This window comes from Lonchura striata, chromosome 8, assembly GCF_050655825.1.
Source record: "Lonchura striata isolate lonStrDom1 chromosome 8, ASM5065582v1, whole genome shotgun sequence".
NCBI lineage: Eukaryota > Metazoa > Chordata > Aves > Passeriformes > Estrildidae > Lonchura > Lonchura striata.
The window spans coordinates 20,009,318-20,032,081 of NC_140710.1; the positions used below are offsets into that span (position 1 = coordinate 20,009,318).

Genomic DNA, 22,764 nt, shown 5'->3' on the forward strand with positions numbered 1-22,764 from the left:
GCCTATTTTTAGCTTAGAGTCATACTACACAAATCCACAAGTGCTTCTATCTGCAAAATTGAGGACTTTACAAAGTCCTCAAGTGTTAGCCTGAATGTACAAATTTTCTAAAACAAATAGAAACATATTTTAAAGAAACTGTCCATGCTGCCATTGAAGTCATAGGCACAATTTTGCTATATTAAACTCTCCTGCAGTTTATTTTAGAAACAATATGCTGTAAGCCAGAGATAGAGTGCATAATACCAAAATTCTGTTGCTGTGTAATTTAGAAAGTATTTAAATTGTGCAAAGTAAATATGTTATTTCTCTAAGTACTGGTGTGTTTATATTGCATATACACAGAGATACACAAAAAAGGCAGTGTTGGATCTATATTTATAATATAGATGACATCATTGTGTTTAAGACACACTGCATTTGTATGGAATATAGCAGAGTTATAAGCTTTGCTGAGTATCTCACTGAATTGAAATAAATAGTTTAGGCTCTTCAGATTCCATTTTTATGCTCAACAAACTGTCACCAAGGAAGTAGCTTTGCACAGTTTATGACATTTTCAAGAGATTTGCAGTTATGCCCTGAATGCATTCAATTATACTTAGTATCAACCTTCAGAATCACTTTTTGCCATTACCCAGACAACTTTAGCACAGAGGAAAGTGCATTGTTCAGAGATAGTATGCTAATGTCATCTATTTGAACATCTGACATATTGAAACAGGCCACTCTCTATGGAGGAAAAAATGCATCAAGTTTATATGACATATCAGAGGCCCTTTTTCCCCAATTTGCCCAACCCAGGAGTTAGGCTGTAGTGACAGGAGGCTGACAGAGACAGGCTGAGCCTGGGAAATCTCAGCTGCTGTGAAGTTGTGTAGCGAAGAGAAGCATTAATTGATTTTTTTTTAATTTCAAATCATCTCTACTCCTTGAATGCCATCCTATGATTGTTAAATTAAAAAGTATTTCAAAAAGATCATGTGTAATTCAAAGATAAGGCCCAATTGCCACATGTTTCTGGAAACACGACGTGATGTGTGAGTAATGAGTCTCTAACAAAACAAAAAAAAATTAAAAAGACTGTCCACAGAAGTACACTCTTACATAGACATACTGATGTGCCTAATTAAAGAAGCTGAATCATGATCATCAGGGTAATGTAAATACTAATAAATTTAATAGCTTAGCTTCATTAAATTGGACTGTTCTGGAAAATAGCCAGTAATTGGTATTGATAGGAAGTGATGTAATCATGTAATTTTTGCTGACAATACTATACCCAACACACAGAAACAACTTCACTCTAATGCTAGACAAAAGATTTCTACTGAACTGCAAATAAGCACAAAGCATAAATGGTGCCTTTTGCTAAGTGCTAAGCATCAGCAATGCAGCTTCAATGAGAAAAGTTCGAGTTTTGGCAACTGTAGCAAAGCACTGTAAGTGCTGGCAGGGTTTGGAGGTCCTGGTCAGCTGGCTGGGGCTGCAGGGACAGAACGTGGGGGTTTCTTGCTGGAGCAGCTCTCCTCAGGCAGCCGGAGCCAGGGGAGCCAGCCTGAATATCCCTGCTTCTGGGACATTTCCCTCCTTGGGAAAGTTAACACTTCGTTGAAGTCTTTACAAGTCTTTGAGTGATAAAGTTCTGGAATAGTCTACCCTGGAGTCACCAGCCCTGGGTGTGTTTAAAAAAAGACTGAATGTGGCACTCAGTGCCAAGGTTTAGTTTGGGTGTTGGGGCATGGGTTGGACTCAATGATCTTGAAGGTCTCTTGCAACCTGGTAATTCTGTGATTCTGTGAATTCTGTGAACACTGCAAAGCTTCCACTTTCTTGTTAAATCTAAGACAATAAAAGTCTGCAAGGCCAGTGATGGCTGTGCAAGCAATACAAAAACCCATTAAGTCAAATGATCTGATAATATCTCTTCTCTAACACTTTTCTCTTATTGAGCACTGAAGTAAAGGTTCTAACATCAGCCTGTTACTTTCCCTCATAAAATGGAATATGCTCTTCTGTAGTTTGAGAAATTATATTAAAATCAGATCACTAAAAACTCAGTTTCTCATATTAAAAACTACTTTGTCATTTTGTTGTATGTATTACACTTTAGATTTATACAGTGATAGAACCTTTCTGCATTATGGTGTACCTGAAAATAAAAAGATAAAAGTTCAATGGTTTCATTGCAGACTTTAATAGCACCTTAAGAAATGTGTGTATATTTTAATTTCTGTGTCATTGGCTTTTATAGGTGTCTGAAAATTCTATTACAATTATATATAATGACTCTTTTAAGCAGTGCACCTAATTTGATGCCTTTTAGTAACTGATGTAGCCTAAACATTTAAACTGACATTCTGATTTCTACAGCTCCAGCTGCTAATTTTGACTCAATGAATATATGCTTGCTGCAGGTCACCATCACTCCTACAAATGGATACCATTAAAATGCTGTTTCTGTGAAACGAGAACAAGGTATACAAGACAGGTGATCTTTTGATTTAGCTCTCAGAACAAGATCTTTGCTGATGACAGAGCAGATGGTCAGCTTTGCAGAACAGGAGAATTAAAATAACTAGATATATTTTGGCAGATGTTCACTACATTCATGCATAGATAACTTTAATTCTCATCTTTTGTGTCAGTCAGATTCTAGGTGTAAAGGATGTTCAGTACATCATGTATAGTGTGTTCTGAAACCCGAACCATCACAACACTACATTTTCTGGTACTACTACAGTGAAAGAATGATTTATTTTGCTTTTATCCATCAGAAGACATAAAGATTGTTAAAATCCTTATTTATTTTCTTATGTTTTCTTTCTGCTTTCTTACAGAGGGAAAGTTTATTACCAGGCAGATATAGTTTTTAGAATATGCTATTAATCTTTGGAGTAATACCAGGAACAATGTAGCACATCTCTTCCAGCAAGGAAACACCTGGATGTCAGTAAGTATTATAACTCACTCCTGAAACTCATACATAAATACAGATCCTCTTTTTTGTGTTTAGGATATTTTCATTAGCTGGCTACTCACTTTGGGACTTTCCAGGCTGAAAATATTACTTCCACAACCTATCTACCTTGATTAGTGATCAGGAAAGTTAAAACAGAATACTTAATCAACATGTAAAGCTTTGATAAGCTTGAATAGAAAAAGTTTGTCAGGAATCATTGGTTTATCAAAAAAAGTTCTTTGCCAATAAATTCCCTCCCTAATAATGTGGTGTCCTTGGGCTTTACCTCCAAACCAGAAAATTCTTCTTCATAAGCTGAGTGTCCTGAAAGAAAAAAATGGAGTTCATGAGTTTCATGTACACTATACGGTGTTTCACATTGGTGAGATTTTCAAAGTTAGTAACTGTTTAGTAACTGGCAGACTTCTACAGAAACTTAAATCCAGAATATAGAAAAATACTGATTTCATAGCAGGTAGGACAATTCCAAGATGAATGTGAAAGAGCAAAGACAGGGAAACCATTGCTCATTTACAGGGCCTTGCTTCACATATGGAAAGCCCTGGCTCAGGGTGTGTGTTGGGTAATACTTTCTCAGGGTCACCAAAATATTGATAACAAGAATATAAGAAATTCTGATATAAGATTTGCTATTTGAACAGAAAATAAGCAGCTTGACATTTTTCTTAAGAGAGAGAAAAATGTCTTGCCTATCTGTAAATCCGCAGCAGAGGTCACAGCCTCTTTCCTTCAGTGGGAGCATGTAACACCAGCACACGTCAAGAGCCCGGACACTTGCTGAAGGATATGTGCCTGGAAAAAACTAATTTCAAAAGTGGGCAATAAGTAATAAGGCAACCTTTATAATCAGGTGCTTCACAATGACCCTACTCCTTTCCTTTCAGTGGAAGAAGATAAAATTGCGTTGTTAAAGGACTGATGAATATTCAGATATATTATGACATTCAGAAATAGGCTTTTTTTTCTTTCTGTGAATCTTTTATAACTGGGACAATACTTATTCTATTGCATGTGCTGCAGCATTTCAGGAATTCTTGCCAAAAATAAAGATCAAAAAAGTGGAAAAAGAAACAAAATTGTAAAACTTGTACCACAAGATGGCAATACTGTTTAAAATATCAAGTTTACTCAACTTAAACAATAGTGTTATGAACATTCATAGCAGAGTACGCACACCACTTGTTTGCAACAGTGTGAGATTGATATTTTCAAGGAAGACAATCACAAGTTAGTGATAGCCACAGGGTTTGCTTTAATTTTCCTTGTAACAAGTACTGTAGAACATGTTCTTGTTCCATATTGTGGCTCAGACTCTAGTGGGACAATGTAACTGGATTTAAACAAAAAACATGTAGAGATAAGAATGAACATATTGCAATCAATTAACATATTGTGCACTCACTTTCTCTTTCATGTCCTCAGTTTCTGGAGAAATTTGAGGCCATTAAATACTGTCTGGCAGCTATTCTTGTTGATGAGCTATCATGTTAATAATTATAGCCACTTTCAGGCAACAGAGAGAGCAGATGCAGGAAGATGCCATGGCATTGCTTCATCAATATAAGATGTGCTGCATGCAAAAGGTGCCATTCAGAGCAAGCAGATAAAATGATCCTGTATACTCAAGGGTAAACATCATATCCCCTTTTGTGAAGCAATACCTGATTGTGTTATTAAATAGTTATTGCTGCTGTCTCTTATAACAAAATAGTTGCAGCACAGTGTTTCTGCAGCAGCAGCTCAAAGAAGGTGGGGAGCTCCCAACACGGGAATGAGAGCTGGGTGGTGTCACAGCCAGGCAAAGGGGCACACGGGCACAAACACACACATGCAAGCTTTCACAGAGCTGAAAGGAATGGTGGAGAACTATAAAGAAATTCTATTCCAGGGACACACATAATGATACAAACCCAGAAAATCTAGTCTTGCCTCTCCACTAGTGGCCAGAGGAGGCCTGGACACGTGCATGCCTCCAGAGTCATGAGGGAAATCACTCTCAGCAGGTCAGCCCTTGCTGCTTTAGTCTCTGTCAGGCAGCACTGCTGGGAGCTGGCAGTTGCAGCTGCAGAGCTGCTGATTTGCCACACTAATGATTTGTCATGGTGTAGTAAGGACTTGTTAGTCTGCCCATTGCCATGACAGGCCAACATTTCTATTTCTGTTTGCAGTGGCAGATGTAAATAACTACATAAATCACTAGCACTAGCCTATTTCAAGGCATGTTCTTCAGCAATGTGAACACAGTGCCCAGTAGCGGTCGATGAAGAGGAATGTTATTATATTTAACTGCAGGGTGTATCTTTTTTCCTTGATGTATACTGTAGCATGTAACTCCCATTAACTTTAAAAGGTTATAGACTCTAGGAACATCAAAGTAGAACATACCCTGAGAAAAAAAAGTCTGTCCTCTGGATGCTCACACACAGCTGCTATTGACGTTAATTTAAGGGTGCAGTTCTTAGCCCTAAGTATACCCCTTTCTACTGAATATGGAACTGAGTTCAATTCTCATGGAAAAGTTTTACAGAATTTCCAGAAAATAACAACTCTTAAGAATATGTTTTAAACCAAACTATTTGGAACCAAAACTTTATTAGATAATGAGATACTTACTGCATTGCACAAAACTTGTTTCAAAATAAGCAACAGCAAGTATCTCACCCTGCTTTATTTGCAGGTCTTACCTGTCTCATATCTTGAACTGCACAGTCTCACTCTTGCAGATAGAATTATTTTCAAGGAGATGATGATCTAGTGCTAGGTGATCCCAACTTTTCCATTCATTGCTAGCCTGAACATCCAAGCGTTGTGGACACACAGCTGAGGCATGATTTTTAACCTAGATTTTGCTGCATCATTATCATCAATAGCCATCAATATCTAATCCTTATGGAAGCAAAAACTTCACATTGATCTCAGTGTAACCTTTCTGTCATAATTCAAGTTTTTCTAAGAAAAATTAATATTTCTCCACACAAGTATTAAAAATTGAATTTTCTTCTAAACCTCCAGCATTTAGATGTTTGAGTGTCCCATGGGAGAGGCTCTGCCTTTAGAGGTGATTAGACAAAAACCTCTCTTACCCACCTTCCAACTCAAATTTTCAGCTTGTATGGAGTGAAGTAGGGGGGAAGGATATCTGTGCAGCAGGCTGAGAACATACAGTTTTTGTACATTCCCAAGTGTGTGGGGTGCTGGTCCTTAAAAAGAACCTGACGTGATTTACCATAACAAGCCAAACCTGCTACAGGTCAGGATGCCAAAGGGTTCTCTGAAGCAGTGGAGATCTGGAAGATCAGAACAGGAAAGAATTTAGCTGAATGTATAGGATTTTCCTGTGCAAACATGGAAACACAGTGTGGGCCAGACTGTGCATTCATAGATGTATCTTCAAAGCAGTATGAGACACACACACACACACACACACACACACACGCACACACACACACACACACACACACAAGAATCCTAATTGATATTGCTAATTATTTTATTCATGCTGCACTGTGACATCACTTACCTCTCCTAAAACCCAGAATCTCTTTGCTGCATATTTTGTAGCATGACAGTGTGGGAGAAAACATAAATAAATAATAAAGTGACCTGTAGGCTAATATACTCCCTGGTTCAGAAGTATTTTCAAGTATATATTTTTAGATGACATGCCATTAAAATAAAAAATTAATAAACAGAAGCAAAAAAATGCATCATATTTCATTTCAAATTAAATACATCTAGGTAACTTGTCACTTTGCCACACCTTATCAGAGGATGACACAAGGAACAGGCTCCAGGACCAAAGGACAACAGCTGTGCTATAAATCACCTTGAATTTGAGCACTGGTCTTCTGTGCCAGAGCACAAGCCCCACATTTTCTGTCCAATATTCTGTCCTTGAAAATGACCAGCATCTATAGAAAGTGTAAGAAAAGGATGTAAGGGATTATGGGATAGCTTCTTTAGGTGTGAGGAATTGCTCAATTAAATAAAGCACAAAGCACCAAGGTTTCTAGCCTTCACACTTCTTTATTCTATCTTAAATATTACCAGATCATTCCTTCACAATGTTTTCAGGTTAAAGAATCCTTACTACAGCAAAAAATATTTTACTACCATTTTTATTTGCTATTAAAGAGTAATAATGCTGCCACAGAGGCAAGGAACACAGGTTTTATTTTTGTGTTTGAAAGGTGGCAAAATGCACTTGCCAACAGAAGACACTGGCAGAAAATTAGAATAATGCTTTGGCCACAAGACAGATCTAGAGTTACAGAAGGTGACACAGACTAGGTATGGAAGGAGGCATTTAGCAAGCAGCAGCTGCTCCTTGTGAGCTGGAACTGGAAGAGGAATTGGTTACCTTGTGTGCTTTGCCTGCAGGTGCTGTTTGAAGGAAATTCATAGAGGAAAACCCCACCATGCTATCATATCTTTATCTTTACCCCGCAGTGACTTCCTACATAGACCAATACTGTTATGACACTGAAAGTTCGTGGAGACAACCATCAGCAAGAAGCACCTGAACTGCCCACAGTGAGTGGTGCACAGCTGAAATACTGTCTGCTAAAGGATGGCTTCTGGCCATGTTTCTGTGGTCTTATTTACCCCAGTCATTTTAGCAAAATCTGGCTGAATCTCATCTACATCTCTAGATCTCTTTGTACATGTTTTTTACATCTTTTCTATGAGACTGCAAAATCTCTGCAAGGCTTTCTATTCTTTCCCCTGGTAATTGAATTTATTTTTTGTTTTTGGAAAGTGACAGAATTTTTGAAAGTTTTCCTAGCAAAAGAAAGACACTATCTACAAGTCAAATGTATTTGCTTTAAATTTGTTGTCATTCAAATATTTGGAATATCTCCCCAGCTTATTTCCATCTATTCCAGAGTATTTAAAATCTTGTAACAGTTTTGGGTTTTTCCCTCCACAGAATCAGACTAATATAGAACTGCTAAAAAGAGGAAGAGTAATTGATAATGAGCAGGAAGATATGATAAATTTTTCAGCAACCTCTGGATGGCACATAAAGTTAGGAAACCAGCCATAGGAGAGATGAATTTTCAAAACCCAGAGACTTAAAAATAGTAAACCAGGTGTTCTGCTGAGGCTTTAACATCAGCATGCTTAATGATACCAGACATTGTTATATTTCCGTCATATCCATTAAAAAGCCCAAAGACAGTTATACGATAATTTCAACATTTTTGCATGAAAAGTGATCCAGAAAGCAAATATTCTAATTTTATAGATGGAAATATACGCTGTATATTTGGCTTCTCAACATGTTATTGCCATACTGACCATAAGAGTAAAAGCAAAATGAGTGAGCAGATTTCCTGGCTCTTTGAACACCCACTGCTTACGCTGAACAGCCCTAAAAGATATGCCAACTTCAGAAGTTTAATGCATATTTTCAAAATGCATAGTCTAGAGACAGAGCTCTCCAGGGGCTACTTTTGTGTTTATAAGTATTCAGCTGAATTTCTAAATCGGAAGAATAGACGCTTACATTTAGCAAAAAGATTGTCAAGAGCATGCACACTTCTGAGCTCCATCTCAGTGATTTAGCTGGAAACTTTATGGAACTAGAGGAACCTGCTAGGATGGTTTTATTACCCACTTTAATAGAATCAAAATTCCATCCCTTCATATTTACTCTAAGACGAATAGCTTTAAATATACTTGGCATGTTTAAAGCATCTAAGAGGTTTAATATTAGAGTTCTCTTACTTTTCTTCCTTCAAAAGAAACATGTTCTATCCTTCTAGGAGAAAGTTTTAGTTGTAGAAATTCACATTAATCACAGTACTGATTTGTTCCTGTCCTGTGAGAGATGAGCTCTCGAAGTTTTTTCTAGCTTTTGCTAGATGACAATCTTAGAAAAGAAAACTTGTGTGGAAAAAGGCAGTCTATATGATTATAGAGAAGGTTATTTAATTTATTTTTTTTTCTCCTAAGGCTTGGCCTATTGTTTTCTAGGTAGTGGAGAGGATATGGAGTGCTATTGTAGCACTGTTTCCTACAGAAAACTGAATACTTAAAATATTTCATTGATGGAATGGCAGTGCAATATCCCTGCATTTGTTTGTTTTCTCATGCATAGAAAGCATGAGGAAATGCTGCTTACATCATCAAAACAAACTCTTATATAAATTTTATAAGCCAGCAAAGCACAGATGTTGAAGGCATATGTTAGATCACTATTACAGTTTATATGCTTAGGAAGACTTTTTCTGCTCAGATCCTCAAAACTTTCTGTTAGAACTCAAAAGGAGCAGGTGAAGCAAGTTAGGAAGCATAGCTGCATAAGTGTCCTTTCATTCCCCAATAAGGCCTTCCCAACAAAAATGCAATTGAAATGCTTTATAATGTCCATTATTTATAACAGTTTCTTCTAGTTTTCTCTTTATTATACTTTTATTTTAATAGGCAAGGCCAAAGTGCAAATCACTAAAGTTAGTTTATGTTAAAACTCCCTGTGTTAGATAAGGATGGAAGGGTCACTTGTTTTAAATATTCTGCAGCTTTTCACATTAAAAAAAAATAATTCTGTGAATGAGTTTTTTGCTCTCTGCTATTTCATAGGTTAAAGAGACAATTTTATAAAGAACATTTTGCTTTCCCATCTAGAATTGTTCTTCCATTATAGTTCCTATGAATTCAGGCAAACCTAGGATATCCAGTATCAGTTTGGGTGTCAAAACCTATCCACCAAATCTGTGGTTTTGCAACTATTATCCAGCAATCTGCAAACCATTGTTAAAAGCTCATGGTAGCTTGAATTTAGGGACAACAATATTTTATTTTCAGATGTGTAAGTCTTTAAGGCTCTGATGTCTGATTTACACTTTGACACATATTTTAATCACACCAGTAGTCCATGAAAAGTCTCTGAGTCACTTTTTCAGCCAGGGGTCTTTCTGGGACACAGCCAAAACATACTGCAATTCCTCATTGTTACTATGCAACTGCCACCACCAACAGACTTAGGATAAAATCTCATAAAGAATGTTTTTTTCACCCAACATTTCAGGAACCTTAGAGCCTTTATAAAATTTAATCAAGCATTTTATTTCACAAGGTGCCATAAAAAGCAAAGTGCCGCAATAACAAAGCCCAAGTGCATTACCACTTCTTCTCATCTTGAGAGTGCTTTAAAAAAAATTCCAAACAGTGATGAGGCTTCAAATATCTGAATAGAAACATCACTTATATAGAAAGATGGGAAAGCCCCAGCAGTCCCTCTGTGCACACAGGCACACACTCACTGCATGAAGCAAGAGACTCTGGAAGACACTGACCCCACTGAATAATGATTGTACTTCCTGCCTCTCACCGACATAGAATCCAGAATTTGTCTTTCTGCCTGGCAGAGCCTTAACAGGTCAGATGAAAAGGTCTTGAGATGCTGACTAAGCCTGTGAATTAGATGTGAGTCTAGCAAAGTTTAGTCTGGGCTCTAGGAAGTATTTCTTTCCTAAGAGGTTGGTCAGGCACTGGAACAGGATTAATTGCAGTTTTGTAGTTTTAGATAATTCCAGACAAGAAAAATTTAAGGGATACATTCTAATCAATTCTAATCAATGAAAGGCATGTTTTGTCTACCTAGCCATTGTCATTCAGCACAGTGACAAATATATTCATCCTATGTATCATACTTCCTAAAAATCATTCACATATTTTAGTCAATAATACCATATAACTGATACATGTGAACATTGCAATATTTATTCCAGGTGATTTATCATCGAAATAAGTTTGAATCTTATAACTGTTTACTGAGACTTGGTTCTTGACTCTAAAGCAACACAAGGGCACATGAATATTTGCCTGAAATTTTGATGGGCTGAAGTACATCAGTATTGTTTGATTTAAGTATCTCTAAAATCAATTGTGGATAGAATAACCATACTAATCCATCTCTAATTTGCTTCTAATTATGTCTCATGCATCTATCATCATTCAAGTTGCACTTTTAGGCAGTAGAAATACTATGGAATTCACAGGTCCCTTCATGTGCCTATTTCTGCTAAAAAGCTATACTAAATTCTGCTTGAAAATAATTGATAAGAGTTGTACACCAAATCAATATTATAATTTCACAGTGGCCACTCTGAAGTTGTGTTCAAAAACAGGCTACTGTGAGGTTATGTTCGAAAATGCTCTGTTTATATATATTTATGCATAGAACATTTGAAGCAGAGAAACTGTGGAAGTACTGGTTCCTTTCGAGACAAGATAAAAATCAATATTTCATTAAGTTTTTGACTCTCTATATATATCTATTTATGTTTTCATAGGAAAACAACCCTCTTAAAACAAACAAGGAAGAAAGAGCCATTGGGGCATATTATTAAATTAAATAATCAACACTTAATCTAGTATTTCTGATTTTCCAGCTGTGAAGCACTCCAAACTGAAAAAGACATGTAGTCTTCAAAAGGAAGGAAGGAAGGAAGGAAGGAAGGAAGGAATCAAATTAATAGATAAATACAGCTAAAAATGAATTTCCTATGTTAAGAAGTTGAATATTTTAAACCAGCTTGAAAAGGCTGATCAAAAATATCTACAATGGAGAAATACTTTCTTTTTAAATACAGCCCACTTGAAAGAGACAGTGAGGACTGAGAGTCAAAGGGTAAGAAGCTTCAGATTTATTAAATTTAATGTTTTGCTCCTGAATTTCTTTATTAGAAGCAAAAATGAAATGCAACAGGGACCATATTTATTCATGGGATAAAACCAAAATTTGAGAATGTTTCAGGTACAAGTACACATCTGAATTTTAGTTATAATATGTAAGAGGAGACTGACAAGGAATTTTGCCTTGCGGAGTATTGAATTTGCATGGATTATATTTCAAAATATATGAATAAAAAATTCTTATGTTGGTTAAACTGTATTTAACCTGCTTTTCTCAATTCTTCCTTCTCAAGGTCATTTAAACTCACTCATATACATACATGCACATTTTGTTGCTTAAAGCTAATTTACTTTTGTTGATTATTCAGCAGTGGAAGTCATACACTTCTCCCAGTAGCATCATTACAATGAATTAATAGCACTGTTCACTGTTATTTTTATTGGAAAAAATGACTTTCAACTATTATGCATCAGCAGGAGCAATCATACAATATCTTAGGTTATCTTATTCATGCTACATCTTAAAAATAACTTGAGTGCCAACCTTAATTGGCTGAATATTGTAGGATATGTTAAGAGAACACAATGAAACACTTATAATTTTGTTAGACATTTCCCAATATGGGTTTAATTAAACTCCCTTTTTGTTGTTAATTCTGATCAAGTTTTATGAATCAATCCTGAAGAAAACTAAAGAGGAGACATTTTGTGTCCTGGAGGCCCAATTCTGCATTTATTATTTGTGACACTTCTATGGTATTCTACCAGAAATTTTAGTGTGCAAGGACAGAGGAATTACACCTCAGCAAAGAAAATATAAAGATAAATCAATTTACCTCTCTTGGGGACCAAATAATAAAAACTGAGAATATATTGATTACTGGAGCACAGAGCAAGGCTAAGTGCAGGAATGGGTGAGCCAGACACTGCTGTCACCACCTCAGGCTTCCAGGAGCTCTCCCTGGCTGTGTCCCAGCTCAGGGAGGGACAGAGCCCTGCACATCCCTGGGATGCAGGAGCTCTCCCTGCCTGTGTCCCAGCTCAGGGAGGGACAGAGCCCTGCACAGTCTGGGTGCCATGGCCTGCCTGCCATGGGCTGTGCCAGCGGGCAGGGGCTGCTGCATGCCCATGACATTGCCCTCAAGGCTCAGGCTGGCTTATCCTTGGCTTCCATCAAATCTTGCCCAAACGATTGAGAGAAATGATTAGGAGGAAGGTCATACTATAAAAGAAGCCCTTCCACCCATGGCAACTGAAGGGTATGTGGGTTTGATTTCTGTCCTCTGCATGAAACAGAATTTGCCCAAGTGACCCCTTGCCCATTAGAGGAAATGGCTCCTCTCTTGCTGGCTCCTGAACCAATGTATTCTCAGTTTGTTGCCTGTCTCAAGAGTAATCATGACAAAAGCCAGACAAAGGCAATCAACAACAGGAACAAAGCAAAACAAGACAGCTTTCCTTTTCAGCAAAATAAAAACACAGATTGTTTTTCAGTTTACTCTTGGGCTCTTCTTTTTAAAAGTTATCATAAGTTAAAAGACAGTGGAAAATAGCCCACAAATCCAATAAAATTTAGAATACGCAGCTACCAGCAATACCAGGGGATTTCCAACCAATATATTAGCCAACAAATCAATAACAAGAGTAAATCCTTCTGCATTGAGGGCAATCAAATGCTCACTAACAGGTACTATCACCTATATTAATATAATCCCCCAAGTGTCAAAGTTAATACCAAAGGAAGCTTATGCTTCACATGTGATAAGCTGAAGGATATTTCTTAATAATGGTTTAAATAAAAGGAAATTGCATGGACATTTTGCATTAAATGATCCTGAACTGAGTTGGCTCTGCTGAAATTTCTTCTTTCTGAAGATGCCATGTTTGCTTATCCCAGAGAACATCCTGGTCCATCAGGACTTATGCTAAACTTGAAATCAATTCACAATGCTTTTAATCTAGAAACTTTCAAGAAGTTGCTTGCTTTCAAGAAGTTGAAAAATACATTTTTTTTCCTGACCTGTGAATGTCAGGAAACACATTATAGTGTTTATTTCAAATGTACTTACTACCTATGTAACATTCTAGTTGACAATTTAGTACTGGTATGTCAACCAAACCTTTGCTTATCTTTATTATTAATAATTTCTCATCTGGACTGTGATTACATAATTATATAGTGGGAATTTAAATATTTTAATCTGAAAGATCCTACTGGGGATACTGTGTGGTTTAGGTTAAGGGGAAGAGCTATTTGTTGGTTATTTACACCTGTGCACAGTCCAGCTCCAGAGTTTGGCCAGTCTATTTGTTTCTCCTGGTCATGTTATCGTCAGGATGGTCCTTTCTCCTAGGCTGTTCTTGTATGAAAATGCACATAACAAATAAATTATATAAAAGCAGATAAAGTAACCCTAAATAGTCCCTGCTGACTCAAATCAGTTGGAGGTAGGTAGGTGAATTTGCCTTGACCTTATCTGATTAATATTTTCTAGCAGTTAAGGTGCCTTGGAGGCCTTACCTTTTCAGAAGGAGCAGTGTTGCAGTTAAGCCATTTACTATCTTTCTTGAAATTCAGTTGCAGAGTTACTACATGTCCTGGGAAAACACACTTGATTTCTCCTTGTTTTACTGATCCATACTTAAAAAGATAAAATACATAATCTCCTCTGTTGCTTAGCAAAATGCACAATACATTTTTGAGCTGGGGTAAGATCTACAAGTTAATGGTAACAAGTGATATTCATCCTGTGTATTTCACATCAGCTGGTCTGAATTCAGAAAGCTACAAAAGAACATTCTGGATTTTGCAGAGGCATTTGAAAAGCTGGTTATGTGCAAACTGATTTAATAAGCTAAGGGACAGAAAACACTGAAACATGAAACATTGCAGTTTGCCAGGAGAAGCAGCATTCTATGCCTAACTAGGTGTTATTGTTACAGTGGTAATGAGCAAGATCAGTAGTTTGTAATTAACAGAAGAGAATTTCAGATGCCAGACTGATGAGTCAGAAGTTCAAAGAGTAGGTGTTTAAAGGATATTTATGATATAAAGCAGTAACAAGCTGCCTTTCACAAAAAGGTTCACACTTAAATAATGGCATCTAAAAACCGGTGCAGAGCAGATGTTTTTTTTAACTAAGCAATGCAAATTGAAAGGTGTTTCTCAGATACAGCCATGAAAAAAACCCTGCTCCTTTGCAGTAACACCTCTCTAGATAGAAAGAAATGAATCCTCATTGCAGAATACAAAACAAATAAAATGGGGTTTTACACATATATTAGTGAGGATGAGTAGTTTAAGAGAGAAAATTGAAGGAAGAAGACAAAAAAAAAAAAAAAAGATCATGCTGATTCTAAACCGAATGTACTTGTATGTGGATCTCTAGGAAGAGGAAGAGAGAAAGCAAAGTAGCTAATTAAGAAATGATGAATACTCTGCATTGGATTCCAAATGTCCTGAAAGCATACATTCATCAGCATGTTTCAGATGAATACTTACAATGCTCTTCATATTGTCACAAGTCTGATGCCCAGGTGATTGATAAAGAGCTAGTAAAGAAATGCATGGAAAACCTTAATAAAGGCCTATTAGCACTTCTGTGTGAAGTGCATTGCAGTGTTCATGCTTATTTTATATGATTAACCACAGAAATCTTTTCAGAGTACTTTATGGCCTGGTTCTGCAAGAGTTATCTATATGCCTCTGTCAAAAAAATATGAGCAGTCTTCTTTGTATCATGAGGATTCACATACTTAAATTAGCCTTGTGAGTATTTTTTTTTCTTTGTAGGTTAGGGCTTTTGCAGAACTAATAAAACACCAGATGGTTGGATGGCACTGAACTTTAGAAGATGCATAAAGAGTAATCGTGGAAATGATCATCTGCTAAACTACATTAAATTCCCTAGAAAAATAACAGAAGTGAGGTTTTGGGTTTTTTTAAAGGAAAGTAAGCAGCTGACAGTGAAAGATGAGCAATAAATACAAGGAGTGAAATTATGGTCCCAGACATATGTGTTGGAGCACTGGGTGACTACAGTGGGGGGGTGGGGGGGGTCACAAATTTGTAACCCTGAGCAATTTTGGATCTTGTATCCAGTATTGGTAGACAGCAGATGCAATACTTCAGAAATTGTACTTGAAAAATTAAACTCAGTTGAGTTAGAAATGAACACTGTCCATGGATTTTAAATTGGCTGACAAGCTATAAAAGAAGGGCAATGATAGCTGGTGAGACATTGAGCTTAGGGAAAAATCCCAAGAAGCAATGCTAATATTTAAGCACAGAACAATCTGACTGATGGGAACATCTATGAGAATCATGTACTGCAGCTGAACATTGACCAAGGGTGGCATGGTAACTATAACTGTGCTGGGACAGGAACTTCAGAGAGTGGGCTGAGAGAATAATGCAATACAGAAATTAGAAATAATGGGACATTACAAAAGCAGAAGAGGATAAAGGAAACTGTCCTGACTAGAAACAATTTTTAATTAGGAGTAGTCTCCTGTAAGAAAAGTTGCTTAATTTAAGAATGAGTTTAAAAATTTTTGGATGCCAATAAACTTTGTGGACCAATTCCACTTATAGATGGGGAAGCTGAGGCAGAGAAGCCTCATTTCCTGCTATGACATGACAGCACATTTACATTTATTTACTGGCTGCTTTTTGTGCATATAGTATTAAATTTATCTCTATTCTAGAATTATTAGTCCTTCATCTATTTACTTTCATTATGTTATAGCCATGTGAGCAAGTGAAGAAAGTTAGCTTTGTGCAATCCATCACCTATGTACTTCCATGTGGCCACCCACTGTTTTCTGTCTTCCTGTGGAAAAGCCAAGGCTGGCAGCAGTGCAAAGGAGCCGTCTGTATCCACAAAGAAGCAGGATTAAATTCTGTAATGTAGATCAAGCAGAGAGTGAGTATGCATTGATTAGTCATGTGCACATGTCCTCCACACCCTTGCTCCTATTTCTAATATTATTGTGTTTTTGGCTTAAAACCACGAGTGCTCAAAGAAGAAACTCTAATTAAACCTTGCATAAAACACCAATGAACATTTTTGTGTTGCAAAGGACTACAATAAGATAGCCTTGGTTTCTGATATTCCCATTCAATGATCTGGCAGCGTCTTCATAAACTAAAGACTTTTCCCAACATGCAGTGTAGCTGTGATTCAAGCCTACAAGTGCTGTCAGGTATCTGCTGAAACCAGGAGTCACAACAACTTTTACAATTTAAAAATCTGGGGCAAAATCTAATCAATAAACTGACTGAAGTTATTTCCAAGAAAGAAGAAAGAAAGGATAAGTACATAGCTGAAGATTTCACACTGTACATTAGTGAAAACTACATAGCAGCCTCTAGCCATTTTCTATCCCCAACTACACTTCCTCAAGTCTGTGAAACACTATTTATTGACTCCCACATTTTTCTATTCCACTAGAATAAGTAATGTAAATTCAGATTTAAAAAAGAACAATAAGGCTACAGATACACCTCCCACTCTAATGCTAAATATTTTCTCTTACCATATTTCAAAAAGTGATTTCTGTGTCCAAGTAATCAAAAAAGTTACAGGAAGAACACAATGGATTTGAAGAATTATTTTAATTTAATTCTTTTAATCTAGCATAAAAATTGAATATTTAAGCTTTTTTTTTCTCATTGCATGACCATGCCCTGAGCATGTATCTGTTATTATTACAAACTGGTATTTCAGTTTTGGGAGGGGAGTAATACTGCCACAAAACTAATTTTTCAGGTTGTGAATCTAAATGCAAACAGCCCTAAATAACCTGCATGCCTGAAGGCCCTGAAATTTTGCAGGCCTTTGGAAGGCTGAATATTTTGCTGGACAGAATAACATTGTATTTCCCATTTTCCCTAATACTTTCACAGCTGCACTATTTATGAAGCAGAACATTTGGGTGATTTGCTCCCAAAATCATTATAAACATAAGCTACTACTGAAAAACTTTTACTCAGCAATGGTTTGCAGAAGCAATGCAGACTTCTGAAGGCCTAATTAGATAAAGGTCTTGGATCACCAAACTCAGCCCACTCTATCTGCAAGCACTCAGGTTTTTTACTCTGTTATTGCTTTGCTACTTGACTGGGCAGAATGTGGCCAAGGTCAGATGATAATTTCTTGTCAGGGGAAGGTTGTTTGGGAGGGGATGTCCTCCTTCTCCAGGGCCATTAGTGCAGTGACACCTCCTGCAAGACCAGACGAGCCAACCTGGGTTTCAAAACAGCCACATAAAACTCTCATATCAAGGCCAGATTTTCTCATCCGATACACCATTGCAACACAGGGCAGTTCTGCTGTCTGAGATGTGCCTGCACTGTGCCCACTAACAAAGTATTTTTTCCTTTCAGTTTCATTCATTTTAATGCATCTCTAATAGGTATTTTTCATCCAGTCCTCCAATTGTTCTAGACTTGCTGTTGTGCTCCCTCCTGCTTTTTAATGGATTTATTTCAGTCACTCAGAGACTGCTGCTGTACATGAAGTCAGAAAGGAGTTTTTCAAGAAGCCAACCCCACACAGCTGACTGTGCTATGCACCTCAGTTTTTCAAGGAGCCTGTCTATAAACCTTCTGAATTGAGGATAACTTTTCCCGACAGCTCTGTCCTGTAGTGGAAATCAATCACTCGTCTTGTGAGTCTGCTTGGACATCTGGGATGCCAAAGACAGGGTCCTTGACCTATGTTTACAGGAACTGCCCTGAGACCAAGGCAGGTAGAGCAGCCAGCAGCATGCTGTGTACTGGATCCCAGCATGATGTGCAGTAATGACCTGTCAGGGAAGCAGTCTGTGAAATATCCTGGGGGACTCTCTTGATGAATTCAGCATACCCTAAGGCAAGAATGAAATCACACATCATTTAAATATTGTTTCATACTTTTCTTTTAGGGTGTCTCATCCCTTTCTTTGGTCTTTTCAAATATATATCTCTGAAAATTTTCAAAATAAAGAGAAAGCCCTGAAAAGCCCATTCCAACCTTCCCACAGAAGTGCTGTGTCTTGGAGGTTGCAGATTTTTTCACCCTTTTATCTCAATAGGTGTTTGAAAAGGCATACAGAAAAAATTTTTTTTTCCTGGCTATTATCTGATTATTTTAAACAAGAAATAATTACTTTGTATTATCATCTTCAAAATTTGGCAGCCATTTTCAAAGAGTATGTGTTGATGGAGAAACAACTTGGAAACAGTCTTGGTAAAGAAAGGAAGTTTAATTTCATGCCCTTAGTGTAATAAGATGGTGCACAACACAAAACCAGTGAAATCTCCACTGGAGGTAGCAATAAACCCTGAATCCTTTATTTGCCAATGCCTTTGTCTGCTGGTTTTAGTTTTTCTTCAGCAAAGACAGTAGCTCTGCCATTTTAGTGCTCTTGCATCTTTTGTTATTCCCCTGCAGTGTGATGTTTGTTCCCAGGTACGGGGTGCCAAGGTTTTGTCTCCCAGGTTTGCTGATGCCTCTGCCAGCCCCGCAGCCAGTGAGGCACAACCTGCAAAGGGCTGAGGGGTCTGCCCTCCCCCTGCTTCATCCTGCACTCTTCTCCAGCTCTGGGGCCACAGGAATGCTGAGGGTTGCCAAGATCATATAATTTATCCAGGTCACACAAGAAGGGGCAGATTTCCTTACTTATGATGAAATGTAGTAAACAAGAGTCTGTTCTTGGAAATGCTTTGTTACATTAGGAAGGGATTTCCATCTTCTGAACATCATTGTAATTTCTATAATTGTAAATTATTGTCCAGAAGAATCTTCTTTTCTTGTGTGCTGAGCCCCTGTTAAAAAGGAGGGCTTGTATATACTCGAAGAAGCATCATAAATAGCCTAAAAAACACCTGTGCATATGAAAAACCCATAAATGACTCACAGAGACATGAGTCAGATGGAAAAAAATACATTCCAGGTATCTGTAAAGGCCTGCATGCAGGGCTCAAAGTGGTGTTAATTTCCATGGACTATGGAATAGAAGTGTAGGCATGCATTTCATTCTCTCAGCAAGCTCTCACTGATAACAGCAATTCAGAAGCTTCATCTCTTGGAGCTATACACTGTCCCACTCACTTGAGAGCTAAAAGCCAGCAGCACAGACAAGAGCTACCTCGACCAGAAAACTTGCACTCTTTTTTTCTCTTCATCATTAGAGAGAGTACATCATTAAAAAGCAGAATTGCTAATCCTTCTACTGACAGCTGCAACAGAGTGGTTACACAGGGAAACAATACTTAAGGGGAGAAAGTCCTTAATCAAAAAATTCTGTGTCTCTGTTTCTTGAAATAGGCTTATGGATCAGGAATATATAGCTAGTCAAAATCAGTATTTTTTTTTTTTTTTTTTTTTTTTTTTTTTTTTTTATATCTAGCACAGCATAAAATCTACATGTCCTGTTGAAATATTTGGTGAGTCACTCCTGCCCTACAAGTGCATTATTACATTGCCTCATGTAAAGACAAACAGCTGCAGAGAGAGTTTAGTTTAACCACACTTCACATACATCAAGCACAGCAGATGTAGCAGATTCCTTTTGGTAGCAGACATTCTTTCCTGTATCTGAATTGTCTCTTAGGTATATAAATGAAGATGGGATTATGTCTTTGCTGGAGCAGCAGGTGAATGAATCACAAAAAAGCCTCAGTCAGTCTGTAGATAAAACATGATCATTTTCCAGGCTTTGTGTTTAAAGAAAGAGCTGCAGAGAAATGGCCTGATTTTAGAAAGTGGAGGAAAGAAAGGAACTGGTGGAGGAATGCTTTTTTTTTTTCTTTTTTTAATAGAGTTTTAATCTATTGATTGAATGCCTAATTTAACTTTTGATAAGTGCTCATCACTATTCTTGACTATTCACATAAGTAAGCAAAAGTGTGGTTGTGAAGGGGGTAAAGAGGACAGTTCTGTTCCATAATGTATTCAGCCAAGGTGCCCTTGTTCATGTATTATACACATGGGCATTTTTAATATGCAGGTTGCAGCTATTTAAAACCTTGCTAATGCTTCATGGAAAAAACTGAATCAGTCTACTGAGATTTCACCTATACAGCATGTGTTTTTCCCCCCTCACTATTTTATAACCAGAAGCTTTTGCACTAATGCTGAATCTTTGTCACTAAAGAGTTTGTCTGATTTTGTTCTGAGATGCTTGGCTGAAGCTACAGCCCTCACTGATATCTCCTGGTGTTTGCTGTGATGACACTAACTGGTTCTTGTTTCCAGAGAGAGCTTCTAGCCTTTCTGAAACTGTCAATAAAATCCTGCTCTCTCTCAGGTTGAACAATGTGGTTGTTAAGGACTGTGGGTTTGTCTCATTCTAAACAGGATTGAAATCCTTCAGGTTTGTATTACTGTTGTATTCACACAGGGTGCTTCTAAAATGAACACAGACATCAGAGGCTGACCTGCCCTTCACGGTATTCTTTAATCAGAAAGGAATTTTTTTTTTCTTGCTGTTTTAAGCCACATTGCATCCAATTTCTGAAAACAAGAGTATTCTGATCTGGACTGTTTGATAAACACATACTAATACTCTATTCAATTTATCTGAACCATTTTCAAGACAACAGATATTTCCTTATGGATTCTGCTTGGCAAGGTAATTAAAACATGTTTATATCAAAAATTTCTCAACTCTTTAAGATTACTAATATTGTAATCCTTTTCAGGGAGCTACTCACATGGCAAATAAAGACAATGGTTAATATTAAAGACATCACACAGCTGAAGAATAACACTCACATGTACTTCAATGGTTCTCATTGAGTTGCACAGACAAAATGTACCTCAGCTCTTAACTGCAAGAGCTCTGGTTCATCATCATATGAATTGTGCTGATATCAGAATTCTTTTGCCCCTCTGACTACATGTAGGTATTATAATATCCAAAAGAAACAAGATACCATGAACTATCTTCAATTATAGGTCAGATAGTCACTGTTTCTTTGAAGAGTGGTGATCTTCTGCTATTCCAAGTCTATTCATCTCTGCTTGCCCTCTGCTTGAGTGTCCTAAAAATAAATGCATTCAAAGTTTCATGACCCTTGCCAGGCTTTTCCTTTTAGGACAGTAACTTGAATCCAGCCCAGGTCAGCAGAAAGAAGCTGGAATTATCCTCCCAAATAGACAGTTGTTTGTAGCAGCTGGAAAAAGGTGGTCACAGGGCTTGCTGGGCATCTCAGCAGTAAGTGAATTAAAGGGTGACTGAGTATTGTCATTCCCCTAGCCCAGACAAGAGTTGTTTGCACTCCTGTTGCCAAGTAAAAACATAGTGAACAGAAATAGTTCTTAAAGAACCTGTTTACATGAAAGTTCTGAATACCTCTACCATCTTAACACAGAGAAATGATTATATGTGCCAATATTCCATTAGCATTGCTATAACTGAAATATTACATGTGGAAAAGCTAAGGCATTTCACTAGCTTGCAAGACTTTCTGAAGTTCTACAATAAAATACTTTTCATAAATGTGTTCACATGCATATATATCAAACACCTCAGTGTAGTCCATCCTTATTGCAGTTTCATTGTTGCATTGCATTGACTTGATTCTACAGCAGTGAAGCCTATGGAATTTTTTTTTCTTTCAGCAGCAGTTAGGTATCATCCTGAGTTGACTTTTCCCTCGAGAATAATAAAATCAGAGGCAGTTATCTATTTTTTTACATTATTTGAATGAACTATGGATAGAGCTCATATGCTGACACAGGTAATACCTCACCATAAAATGCTTCAGCACCTCAACTCAGCCAGGTATCCTTGGGCCTAGAAAAACTTGTTAATCACATGTTTAGATATTTCTAATAATGCAGTTGAGGATAAAAATGGAATTCTGTTTTTATTCAAGGTAAACATGGTAAGTAATGAACTGTATTTTCAGTTCTAATGATTCTCAATGCTGGTTGAAGTTCTGTTTTTTTCTTCCTGAGGAATGGTATAGGACTATAAGCAAAGCATATGGTCAGCCTTTTTGTTTCTGTCACAAAAATTACTTTTGTTAATTATCGGTTTTCTTGGCAGGCTCAGCAAAATGCCCAGGAAGATATTTTCAAGAGCTATCAGATTTTCACACTACATGCTTTTTAGACTGTAAACAGCACACATGGTCTGCCCAAAAA

The 22,764-nt window shown here is 37.2% G+C and overlaps 1 protein-coding gene across 1 annotated transcript in view; it reads left to right on the top strand.

The window, feature by feature from the left end:
• The window catches only part of LOC144246742 (pancreatic alpha-amylase-like), a 26,038-nt gene extending 14,799 nt beyond the window's left edge, over positions 1-11,239 (top strand). Inside the window, exons 12-13 of the transcript XR_014956888.1 lie at positions 2,841-2,953; positions 7,433-11,239. The gene's annotated coding sequence lies outside the window, so the exon portion shown is untranslated. The remainder of the gene's footprint in view (positions 1-2,840; positions 2,954-7,432) is intronic.
• Positions 11,240-22,764: the final 11,525 nt, after the last annotated feature.